General features: G+C 43.7%; 1 long non-coding RNA gene across 1 annotated transcript in view; it reads left to right on the top strand.

Annotated features, from left to right (window-relative positions):
* Positions 1-1,995: 1,995 nt before the first annotated feature.
* Positions 1,996-12,048, top strand: part of LOC140844814 (uncharacterized) — a 209,633-nt gene continuing 199,580 nt past the window's right edge. Inside the window, exon 1 of the long non-coding RNA XR_012123310.1 lies at positions 1,996-2,285. This is a non-coding gene — a long non-coding RNA (uncharacterized lncRNA). The remainder of the gene's footprint in view (positions 2,286-12,048) is intronic.

A 12,048-nucleotide genomic window follows, 5' to 3' on the forward strand; every position in this document is an offset into this window, starting at 1 on the left:
TTGTAAAAGATGAAATGATGAGCACAGTCTCTTCCATCTTTGAATTGTTCTGCTCCTCCCCAGCAGGTGGGATTGGCAACAGCTTGCGAGGAGCTGTCCATGACTTAGGAGAGGTTGCCGGGTTTGCTGCAGTGGGTGTGGAGCAGTGGGCTGGCCTGGGGATTAGGGCTGGTAGTCTCGGAGGCTGAGCAGATTGACCAAAATCAGAAACCAGAGGTAGCCTCTACCTCTTGTGTCAACCGAAAAATTCATAGAAATCTCCCTAAAACAGCTCATGTTTTCTTCTCTCTTCAGACATCTTCCAATGACAGAAACATACTTTGGGCAACTTAAGAGTAATTTTTTTTCATTATTATAGTGAAAAGCATTTATTTAGAACCTGTTCTGAGCTGGACATACATACAGAAAACAAATTATGATTTCCTCCTAAAGGAATGCTTTCTGCCTGGAGATATTGAGCTAGATCCTGCTGGTGAAGGGGTGAAGGTCACAGGGAGAATGTGGTGGCTTGTGGTACTGAGGCTTTCAGGATCTAAGTAAGGACTATGTTCCCAATACGCAAGTTTTTACAGTGTCAACTAAGGTAGTTCCCCACATACCCAATTCAACCCACAGCAACAACATGTAGTAATTCCTCAAAAGAAAAGGGGAATATATTTTTTGCCTGTTGACATAAGTACACAATGGACTTTTATTTATTTGTTTCTTTTGGTTTGTTTTGTAAGACAAGGTGCATGTTTGGGATTTTCCAGAGAGAGTGGTACTTCTTTAGCCTTTGATTCTCCTTTTCGAAATAAGAGTAATTGGTTTTGCTGAGAGTGGTGACTGGTACAGTAATGAAACTGGCTAATATAGAAAACGGGTCATTTTAAATAGTTTTCATTGTAATTTGGTTGTTGCAACAGAAATCCTAAATACCTGTTAGTACTTCTTATGCTATTTCTGAGTGCTATAACCTTGGCCTCCTAGCATCAGAATCACCTGGGATTTTTCTTAAAAAGATCACAAGTATATCTGAGACCTACTAAATAAATGTGGTTGTTTTTGATGGTTTGGATTTGCCTTTTATTTTATTTTTTTCTGAAAAAAAGTTTTAATAAGTTTTCAGGTGCTCTGGTACATGGTAAAGAAACACTGATTTATAGTCTATGCTGCGCAATCCTGCACTATTTGCCATTATGCTATTTATTCTATTTTATTCTTACCTCTCTAACTTGATTGTAAGCTTTTGGAAGGTGATACACCACCCACTTGTTTTTATGTAGTGTTCTGCATGTATTTGTGTCATTCACCTATGAGATTTAAATAAAAGTGTGTAATTTGTAACCCAAAGGCTTAGCACACTCAGGCATTTGGGGGGTAACTGCTGGTTCTAGAAGGGTGATGTGGTGAGGGGGAGGAGAGGCCAGGCTTCATTGTTCTAGATGCATTTACACATTGCCCTCCTTTCCTGGGAAGCATCTGGTGGGTGGGATTCTCACTCTCCCTGGAAATGAGGGTCTCAGGTGTTTTGGCATCAGATAAAGGATCAATCAGGACCCAGTTCTAGGACCTGGGGGTGTGCAGAAGCCAGGGCTGGAAGTGGTGACTACAGGGCATTGAATCCTTTAGTTTGCAACTTGGGAGCTTCGCGGGAAAAGTCTAAAACTGGCCCCCTCTACACGGAGGTCAGGGAGCAAGGAAGAAAGAGGCCACGTCGGTGGGCGGCGGGTATAGGCAAGGGGGCTCACCCATGGGGCATGTCCCGGGCGGCTGCCTGACGAGCTTCCACACCTGCCAGCCAGAATCTGAGGAGTTTACCCACAGGTCTTAACCGGGTTCAGTCAGGTAACGGACCAGAGGGTCTCCACACCACGTCCCCCTCTTAAGGCTGCGCCCTGGAAAACGGCTCCGGCCGTGGGCGTGGCGGGCGGAACGGAAGTTCCAAGGGCCCGGGAGGGTGAGGGGCCTCTGAGCGCCCGGGCCCGGCCCCTGGGGCAGCCTCGGTCGGGTCCTCCAGGCCGCCTCCAGGCTCCGGGCGTGCCGACCCGCGTCTGCGGACGTGGCTCTTACCGAGGGCGGTCTGGGTCAAGGTGCGCTGCGGCCCCCGCGCACGGCCCGAGGAGAGGCAGGCGGGAAATGTCCCGGCGCCACGACCTTCTGCCCTTGGGGGAAACAGCCGAGTGGCTGCTGGGAGTTCTCGCTTTAAGAATGTAACCTTATGGCCAGTCAGCACCGGGCAGAGAGGAGTGTTCACAGAAGTTGTGTTAACTGCTTGGCGGGCGAGAAGGGCACAGCTGGACCAGGTGAGTGAGAGCTCTGGGCACCGGCGGCGGGGGCAGGGTGGCCAGCACAGGCGGGGGCGCAGAAGCACTTTGGTGGCCGGGGCGAGGACTTCAGCTTGGTGGCAGCGGGAGCTGCAGGGCGCGCGGGCCTCGAGGACTGGCGTGCCTGAGGCGGCTGCAGACGCTGGTCCGCGCGGGAGGATCCGCGTGGGGAGACGCAGGGCGGCGATTGGCTGGCCGCCTGCTGCTGGGGGCGGGGCCTGCCTGGAGGGAGCGGAGGGTGTCCGGGTCCTGCGGGTGGCTCTGAACCGACCCACTTCTCTTCCGTCGCTATGCACCGCTGCAGAGTGCATAGTAGGATCCATAAACTTTTGCAGGGCAGCTTCTTTCAGTGGCTTATTCTGTCTGGGGAAATGTGCGTGGAGGGGACTTCGTTTGTGGTCCTGATAATCTAAGGAAAGCCTGCACTGCCTTCAGACAGTGACCTGCCGATGAGGCTTTGTATCACCGCCTCACTGTGTTTGGGGAAAGTCCAGGGAGAGGGAAGGGGCGCAGGGCTCCTCTTGAGTTTTCTCTCACACCTCTAATTTTTCAATTAAACCTCTAGTTTTTGCTATGGATTAATGGAAAACATGAGAATTATATGAGACTTTTATATCATATATAAATGCTTATATAAGCATATAATATATATTATTTCCTATTTATGTAAGCAGAAATGATACGTAATATATATCTATATATGTACTACTAATATGTTGTATATAATTATATAGTGTAACATAATACATATCAATGATATACCATATATTGTATTACATAAGCATATACCATGAGCATATAGTATTATGTAATTTTATATAATTACACAGTATAATATAATTGTATATTATATGTTATATAAAACGTGTTAATTATGTAATGAACACATAATTACACTATTATATATTAATGTATGCTACAAAGTATATAATGTCTATATAGTATATATGTAGATCTATTTATAAACCTCTTTCTCCAAGGAGCTTCAGGTACTTTACTACCTGTTTTACCCTCCATGATGCTAAGAGATGGCCAGAGGGCAGAAATATTATTCCTACTTATACAATAGGAAAATGTAGAGTAGAGAATCCAGGAGAGTTCTTTGAAGATTACAACACATTAGTGGTAGAAACAGGAATAAGACCTTGTGTGTGGTCCAGAGCTGTTTGAGACCACTAGAAGACCACGAGACCACTCGGTGTCCTGCCATGGCAGTTTTAGTTGAGCTGGGCTTACTCTTCAGTTCTCAGACTGACGTCCTTCATTGCTGTACCTCAAAGATGAGGCCTGGCATGTGAGGCTACTGGGTGTAGCTTCTGGGAGGTAAGGATGTTGAGGTAGTGCTTACAATTAACTGGGTATCTGTAACCCAAGACGCTTGAAGAGGTTTTATGGTTGGTACAGACATGGAGATGTTTGCTTTTGACATCTGTTTACATCTCCTTCTTTGTTCCTCACTGTCTCCTAGAAGCCTTAGACCTGTCCTCCCAGGTTTTCTGCACCCTCCTGCTGTCCTCTTGCTCTTTACTCCTCCCCTCAGCTCTTGCTGCTATGGCAGTGGCCATCCAAGAAGTGCCTTTCTTCTGAAATGTCACCTCTTTATCTGCCTTAGGAATTACATTGAAAATGTGCATTGGACCCAACCTCTAACCCACCGTTTGGCCACTGAGGTTTCTAGTCAATACCTGTGCTGCTGTACATTAAACCGTGTTCTCCCTCCCCCGGTCCACCTGGACAATGGTAAAGTCAAGGAGAGGTATGGCCTTGTAATGGAAATATTGTGTGGTAGATTTTTGAAAACCTTTCATCTTCCTGCTTGCAAGTAAGATGCTAACATCTTGGACCATGAGGTCAAGGCTCCACTTGGTGTAGGAACAGATAAAAGGAACCTGGCTCCTGTCACTGTGGAGCACCCTGTGAAATTTGGGTTGCTTGTCTGGACTTACTGAAGTCACTGTTAACATCTTTCTTTTCTTTTACTTGTTCATTTCTTTGTTGATCGCTCCAAGTTAACTTCTAACAAATAGAATACAGTCTGAACAGCAGCCTGTCTAGATTGCTTCTAACCCAGACCAATCACACAGGACCCTGGGAGAATGATCTTTCACCATTTCCCAGACTGTGGTTCCTCGTAGGCTGGTGCTGATGTGTACAACAGGGAGAGGATGTGAACGCATAATTACACGATGTATTCCTTGGTTGTCCAGTGGGAGGAGCAATAAGTCGACAGCCCCCAGAAGTCCAACTTCTCCCTTTAGTACACAAAGCAGAGTCTTCATGTTCATTCTTTGCCCATACCACAAATTCCCCCCAAACTTCTTTTCTGACCTTCCCCCACCAAGATGGAACCAATTAGTCTGCATGTAACCTGCATCTAACATCACTTTTTCTTCTTTGAAATGTGTTTTTTTCTTACCATAGACCCACTGCCAGAAGAAGGAGGACTGGCCAATTAGCAGTGGGCACATGGCAGCTCAGCCTGAGTCAGATATTTTTCTGACTTCTGAAGTCACAGATGCAAAGCATTCCACAGTTCTGCTTTTTATCTTTTCCATTTCCATACTCCCTGTCTCTTGCCACAAGATCTGGCTGTTCTGTTCAGTTTTTTCTAAATTTACTAATTTAATTCAGTTTATTTCTGCTGGTACCTTGATGCTTGTTTCTCTTCCTACAAAAAAGATTCTGCTCTAAACTCCCCCTCTGATTAACAATCATGTTGGAGTTGGGGGCCACCTGCTCCCCTATTTGCCTCCCTCTCCCCAGTTGCTGTCTAACTTCCCAGGTAAGCCATTTAAAGTGAGCTTTAGGACCCCAGTGAACTTCAGTGTTGTATTTAAGGGCAATGAAAACAGCTTGGAAAGATCCAGGCCCTTGCATCAGACTGGAGAATGCCCAGAAACATCCCTGTCTGTGATTCCCAACTGTTAAAAGTTTGGATGTCAGAAGAAGGAAAGAGGTCAAGGAGAGGAAGCTGGAATTGGAAGGTATGAGAAGCAGCTTAGAACTCTGAACACTCTTTCCGAAGTAGAACAGTGAAGTTTATTCCTGCAAAAGCAAAGAAAGCTCTATTTCCTTCTAAGTATAGCTCACATGGAATTTTACACCAGGAAGTTAAAGGGAACTCCAGCTCAGCTACTCAACTCTGCAGAGATAGTTGAATATTGTATTTGCCACGTCTGTAATGTTTTCATTGGCAAGTGGAATGCATGTTCTTATGTGCAGAACTATTCCTATTTCTCTGCGGGTTTATTTCTTATTATAATATATTCATCTTTTGAGGGCTTTTTGTTCACTTTGAGAATTATCTCCACTTTTTCTTTATCGTTCTCCTTTTAAATCAATTTGCATATGAATTTCAGCCAGGAAAACATCAATGAGCAATATTATTTGCTAAGACTGATTTTTTTATCCCTGAACCATAGTCTGGTCTGCTTCAAGGACATACCCTACATTTCTTTGTTCTGCCTTTGAATGGTTTGGCTGTTTCTGAAACATTTCCCGGGCTGTATCTCTATCCCCGTATCATGTATCTAGAGATATTTGGATAGTGTGTCATTAATTCTAGATTGTATGGGTGTGAGCATAACTTGTGATTTCAAATCTGTCCTATGACCATTCCAGTGGCTGAAACCAAACCTTTAGGGAGAAAGCAAAGCTGGTTTGGAATGTTTGTCTTTACCACAAATCCTGAACTGGATTTTGCAAATGCTCTCCAGAAGGTCCTTTGTAAAGCTGCTTTTTGGACACTCCTCTTGTTTTGGCCTCGGCTTCCCTGCTTTTGAAAGCACTTCTGGATCATGTGGAAAAAATTGCTGAGCCCACACACACGTCTCCTGAACGGTGGTCCAGGATTAAGCACAAGTGTGCTTGACCCCAATTTCTTAATCTCTAATGTTAGCTGCATAAAAAAATTCTGAACCACAGGAACTTTATAGCAAAATAAGAAGAAATGGGAACAATTTCATGTAACACTTTAAATTTACCTCTGATCTATGTGTATACACACCAGTGATTAAACTGCTGTTAAGAGGTGTGCATGTATAGTTTTGTGTTCTAATGTTTTTCTGAAGATTCTTATTCCAATTTATTTGTGTTAACATTACACTCACCTTGACATTCATAATTCATATGTGTTTTTAGTAATTCTTTTTTTAAATTATGTATTTAATTTTCAACTAATGGGGTTGTTGGCCTTTAGAAACAAAAGCCTTGAAATTATCACTTGTGGTCAAGCTGCAAACTGAGAGTTGACAGTTTAGCTTTGACCTGGGAAGGGTTTTACAGACCCAAAAAATTTATTCTAAACTAGATTTAACACACAGTTAAAATGCAGCTAAAAAGAATTAAAAACAAAACTACCAAACATTCCCTATTTTTAACACAACTATTTTCATTATTTCTACTCCGATCTAGTGTTAATACATATCCATACTGTATACACATTTTACAACTTGTAATTATATTGTGTATGTAATTTATAATCAACTCTTTCCATTTCACATTGAACCATATATAAAGGTTTTAAAGTCATTATTTTAAGTGGGTGAGTAATATAATAGTGAAGAGCTATTGCAAATAAAGTTGTGGCCCACATTCCTGTTCATTTAATTAAAAAAATTTTGTTGCATTACTTCCTGGAGTCAGGATCAAAAAGTAATACATCTCGTGATGTTTAAGTTTGTGGTCATGTTGCTTTCAAATACACAGCAGTGCTAGCAAAATTAGAGTTTACCAGTCTTCCTACAGTTTTGACAGTACTGGATGTTAACCATCACAATTTTGGGGGTTAGCTTACTAGATGTAGAATGATAACTGCTCAGTGTTTAAACATGTGACTACAGCTATTGGCTAGTGAATTAAATGACCCAAGTCTTCCTTAAAAAAATCCTTTATTCACTCTGAATAATTTGTCAAAATAACAGATGGCTTTTCTTTGTGCAACCTAGTTGGTAACAATAATGTGATAAGAAATGAAGATACTAGGAGGTGAATATCCAGTGTAGTAATGAGTATCTTCATACTGTTTTTATTCCACTTCCCAGTTTGTGGAGGGGAATTAAGGCCTCCGGTTGAACACTAGAGGGTGTTCGTGGCTACCAAATAGCTCTGCCTAATCTTCCATTCGTTTTTCTTGAGCATTGTCCCAGGGAAACAGAACGGCACCAGTGCCTTGGCCTAATAAATGCTGCTTCATTTACTCCCGGGCATGGTAGCCTCAGACTCAGAAATGCAAAGGCACGTTTACCCCTTGGAGGTTTGGTCGCCTCTTTTCTTTTCTTCTGGTAATGCACTACTTGGGTGGTTCCAAGAACAAAGCTATCAGGAGTTTTCAGCAGAGGATTTGCTGCTGCTCAAACCCCCAGGTGGGTTTTCTCAAACCAAGCGCAAAGCTGAACCCAGACCTCGGCACTGGGACATCGTAGTGGTTGTTTTGGGTTGGGATGGACTGGGAGAGGACCAAAGGAAGAAAACAAGGAAGGATTAGACACACAGGCTCCTACAGGGATGGAAAACAAGGGAAAAGGAAATAGCCTTGAGCCCCTGGAGCCGGGATGGATCGTCCTACAGGAAGAGAGGAAGCAACATAGCCCTTAATTATTTTGCTCCTATCAAAATAATTAGAACAATGTTTTGTCCTGAATCTAGGTAGCCTCCTTCTCTGAGGAGTTCGTAAGAGGTGATCTCATTAGCTCCGAGGGCAGCTAGGTGAGGGTAACTCCCCAAGTGCCACCTAGTTTCCTGGACAGGAAATCAAATCCCCAAAAGGGGAGGGCAACCATGCTGGATGCAAGCAGGTTCCAGGCTGTCACTTTACTCAGCACGGTGACTGTGATTGTGTGGGGTGTTCCTGAGGGGAAGCGCTATGCACTGCGGAGAGGCTCAAGAACACCACCTTCCCACAAACTCAGCCTTCTCCAGGGCCTTCCTCTTTCAGTGTCTGTCCCCATTTCTTTTTCTGTCTTCATATACTTCAGGTTTCCCTTACATGAAAAACAGACAAAACCCCTCAAGTCACTCTTTCCTCCACCTGCCATGCCTGGGAGCAAACTTCCTGTCTTTATCTCTCTTTCCAACATCAAGAAAGATGGATCCTTATTTGTAACAGTGAAAGATTTGAAACAACTCTGACTATCCTAGCTGTTTACATAAATATTGGTTTAAGCAACAGGTGAACTATTACTCAAAAAATTAAAAACAGCATTTGAAAATGATTTGATTATGTAGGAGAATTCTCCAGATATAATTTAAATGAAACAATCAGAAATAACCTGCATATAAGGTATGATTCCAAATAAAATATGTTTATTTTTTATTAACCTCCCTAACATATGCATAGAAAAATATCTGGATGGAACCATCCCAAGATGTTAATAATGTTTATCTCCAGGGTGGGAATATGGAAATTAAAAAAATTTCTTTTTTGTACATCCTTAAAATGAAAAAATAAATTGGTATTCATTTTTGTAATCAGAAAACGGGCTATATTGTTACTTGCTTTTTCCACTTCCTCTAACTGGTACCTCTTTAACTCACCCTTGCTTTCTACTTGCCAGTTGCCTATCTCTCCTGAAATTGCTCTCTCCAGGGTCACACAGATCACCTGCTTATTTAGTGGTTTTTTTTTCCTCGACTTCAACCTACTCACTTGGAGTAGAGATCACTTCTACCTTCCTCACCATCTTCTAGACATTTCCATCTGGGTGATTACCAGGACCTCAATCTCAAGATGTTCCAAATGGAATATTCTTTATTCACTTGTCTCAGGCCCTCCCCACTCTCCTCCCCCAACCCAGATCTCTATTCATTTTAAAATTTCTCATGATAACATCACCTTGCTCCCAGAGACCTGGACTTGAACTGGCAGGCCCAGTATGACTCCTTCCTCTTCCTAGGTCCCCTCCCCTATCTGCTCAGTTGCTAAGTCCTCAGAATTCTACTTCTGTAGTATCTCTTCCATCAAATCTTTCTTTGTGGTTGCTTTCACTGTGCCTCGACTAGTTCAGCAGCTACCTGTCTGGGGCCTGGGGCCTTCTGATAACATCCCAGCAGTCTGCTTTGCCTCTAGTCTGCCCTGCACCCATGGATCAGCCCTGTCACAGAGACCACAGTCTAACTCTGAGCAGGTCTCTTCTTTGCACAAGTCCCCATGAGCTCCTCATGGTCTTTCAAACCCCAAACAGATTTTCTTAGGCTTTCTTAGGCCTAACTGTCCTTTTCAGTTTTGTTTCCTGCTATCCCAGGATCTGAACTCTGTGCTTCAGTCAGCTTAACCAGGCTACATGCCTTTAACAAGCCTGCTCCCCCAAAAGCTTGCTCTCCCGTGCTGTCCAGAGAATCACAGATTTGGAAGGCTTACCACATCTGATTCTTCCCTTCCACCATTCTTTCTTGTCCAATCTCTTTTGAAAAACTCCAGCTTGTTCACGACCCTCTAAATTTGGCACAAGCTCTGAGTATTCTGAGTTCAACAGCTGGGAAGGGGATTGGAGATGAGGGGTGGATGCTGGAAAGTGCGGCTGACCTCACAGCTACTCTTTTACATGGGGTACTGGGGAGGGCCCTTGGCAGCGGGCAGGGAGCTCTGACTCCCACTGAAGTCCCAGGTATAAACTCATGTCTAATAGACTGAGGTGGCTCAGACAAGGAGAAGGGGGCCCCTGAGAGGAACTCCCTGTGAGAGCGGAGCTGCAACGTGACCCTCAGGATCAGGTCCAGAGGCTTGAGGGGTAGATATCCTGAGCTAGCTAAGCTTGGGTGTGTGTGTGGGGATAGTGGTGGGGAGCTGGTGGTTCTGGTTTTACGGCCATGAATTATGAGAGGGTAATATTCAGAGGCACAGGGAGTTTTGCTGTGGGATTCCCCATGCATAGGGAGGGCAAATTCTCTACTTCAAAAACAGGTCTTAGCACCTTAAGGATGAGAGACCGTCTTTGGTTGGAAATTTTCTTTGCAGTAAGTACTCAAGCCAATGGTTATGGAGTCTGGCTTTGTGGGCTAAGTATGAGTTCCTGTTCTCCTGCCAAGAAGTGAGAAGGAATCGAGAGGGACTTGTGGACAATTATAAACCCTTCTGGAGACTATTGGAAATATCTAGGATGAGAGATCCTAGGAACAGGCTGGACTTCTTGTGAGGCAAACTTATGTAGGTGGGGATCATAAGGATCTGGAGTAATATTTGTAAAGTTGTCCTCATTTGCACTCAGAGGCTGATGAAGCATGGGATAGCACTTACAGGAGGATGGCCTTCCTGCATGTGATTGTAGCCTCTGTGTGCACAGGGCTATGCCTGTCTTAATTGTAGTAAACCCAGTACCTGACTCTTAATAGGCACTCACCAAAATTTGATGAATGAATGAATGAATAGGCAGAAGTTGGATCTACGTACAATGGGAAGTATGATCACCTTTATTTTAGAGTCTAATTTCTATTAATGCAGCCCAAGGCCACATTGAAGTTTGTAGGTGCCACATTCCACTTGTGACTGACCCTGATCTTGCTGTAGACTAGTGCTCCTTGAACAGAGAACATGATCGGACTTCAGTGTATAAAGGACCATTCTGGCTGCGGTGCACTGACTAAACTATTGGTGCAAGTGTGAAAAAGGGGAGACTGGGAGGATTGGGGTTGGGGTGACAAGGTGGTGTTTAGATGGGGAAGGTCAGCTAGCAGGATGTGCTGGTGGGCTGGATTAGGGTGTGTGTAAGTGTGTGTGTGTGTGTGTGTGTGTGTGTGTGTGTGTGTGTGTGTAATGGGGGTGATGGTTGCGGGAGGGGTAGAAGTCAAGGGAGAGACTTCCAGATTTTTGAGCTGAGCAGCAGGAATGACAAGGTTGCCATTTGTTGAGATGGGGGTGGTGAGCATGAATTTGATTTTTGACATGTTAAGTTTGAGATAACTTTTCCATATTTGAGTGAGTCAGGGGTTGACTTGGAAAACAAATCATTATGGGTACATCAAGGAGGACTGTTATCTCAAAGAAGGGTGCTTCAAAACTAACTCCATATCCCCAGGTCCTGAGATCTGTCCTTGGTCCTGTATTCAGTCTGTCCCATTTGTTGTGCATAAATATCCTTGTTTACAGCTTGCTAAGTAAGGTTGGTTTTCTGTTTGGAGAAGCCTGACTTTCTTCAGCTGTGATTTTCATGAACCAGTCTCTGTCACAAGCTTTCCTGGCATAGGCTGGGCCAATTTGGCAGCCATCAGAAGACTTCTGGGCCTTTTTCCTAATTCAAAACTGAAGTCTTTGCCGGCCTAATAAGTTCTTGTTTCCTCTTAGAAGGTTATTGCTGTGGCTGCCTCATTTGCAGGGCGATGCTGACTAAGATACCATGGCCCTGGGTGCCTTTCCAGGAGTAACCACTTTCCCAGGTTCCCTGTGACTCTGAAAAATGTCCCCCTCATTTCTCCATCCTCTTCCATTGCCCACAGAATCTGAACCCTGCAGGTGTCCAATAGAAGCTATTTTCAACAGAGACAAAATCTCAGTAAGAGAATAGTTATTCCATTCATATGACTTTCTATAAACTAGGGGATGGATTATCATTAAGCCAGATAGTATCTCAAGATTCTGAGTATCCAGGATCATATAATAACACAGACATATAAGAAAAAAGAGAAAGAAAATAAAAAGAAAAGCAAAAAGCAGGGAACATTATTTCTTACCTTGATTCTGAAGAGGATTCTGTAGTTAGAATTATCGGAATCTTATTTTAGATGATACCATTTTTCTGTCTCAGATCAA

Source organism: Manis javanica, chromosome 12 (genome assembly GCF_040802235.1).
Source record: "Manis javanica isolate MJ-LG chromosome 12, MJ_LKY, whole genome shotgun sequence".
In the NCBI taxonomy this organism is placed as follows: Eukaryota; Metazoa; Chordata; class Mammalia; order Pholidota; family Manidae; genus Manis; species Manis javanica.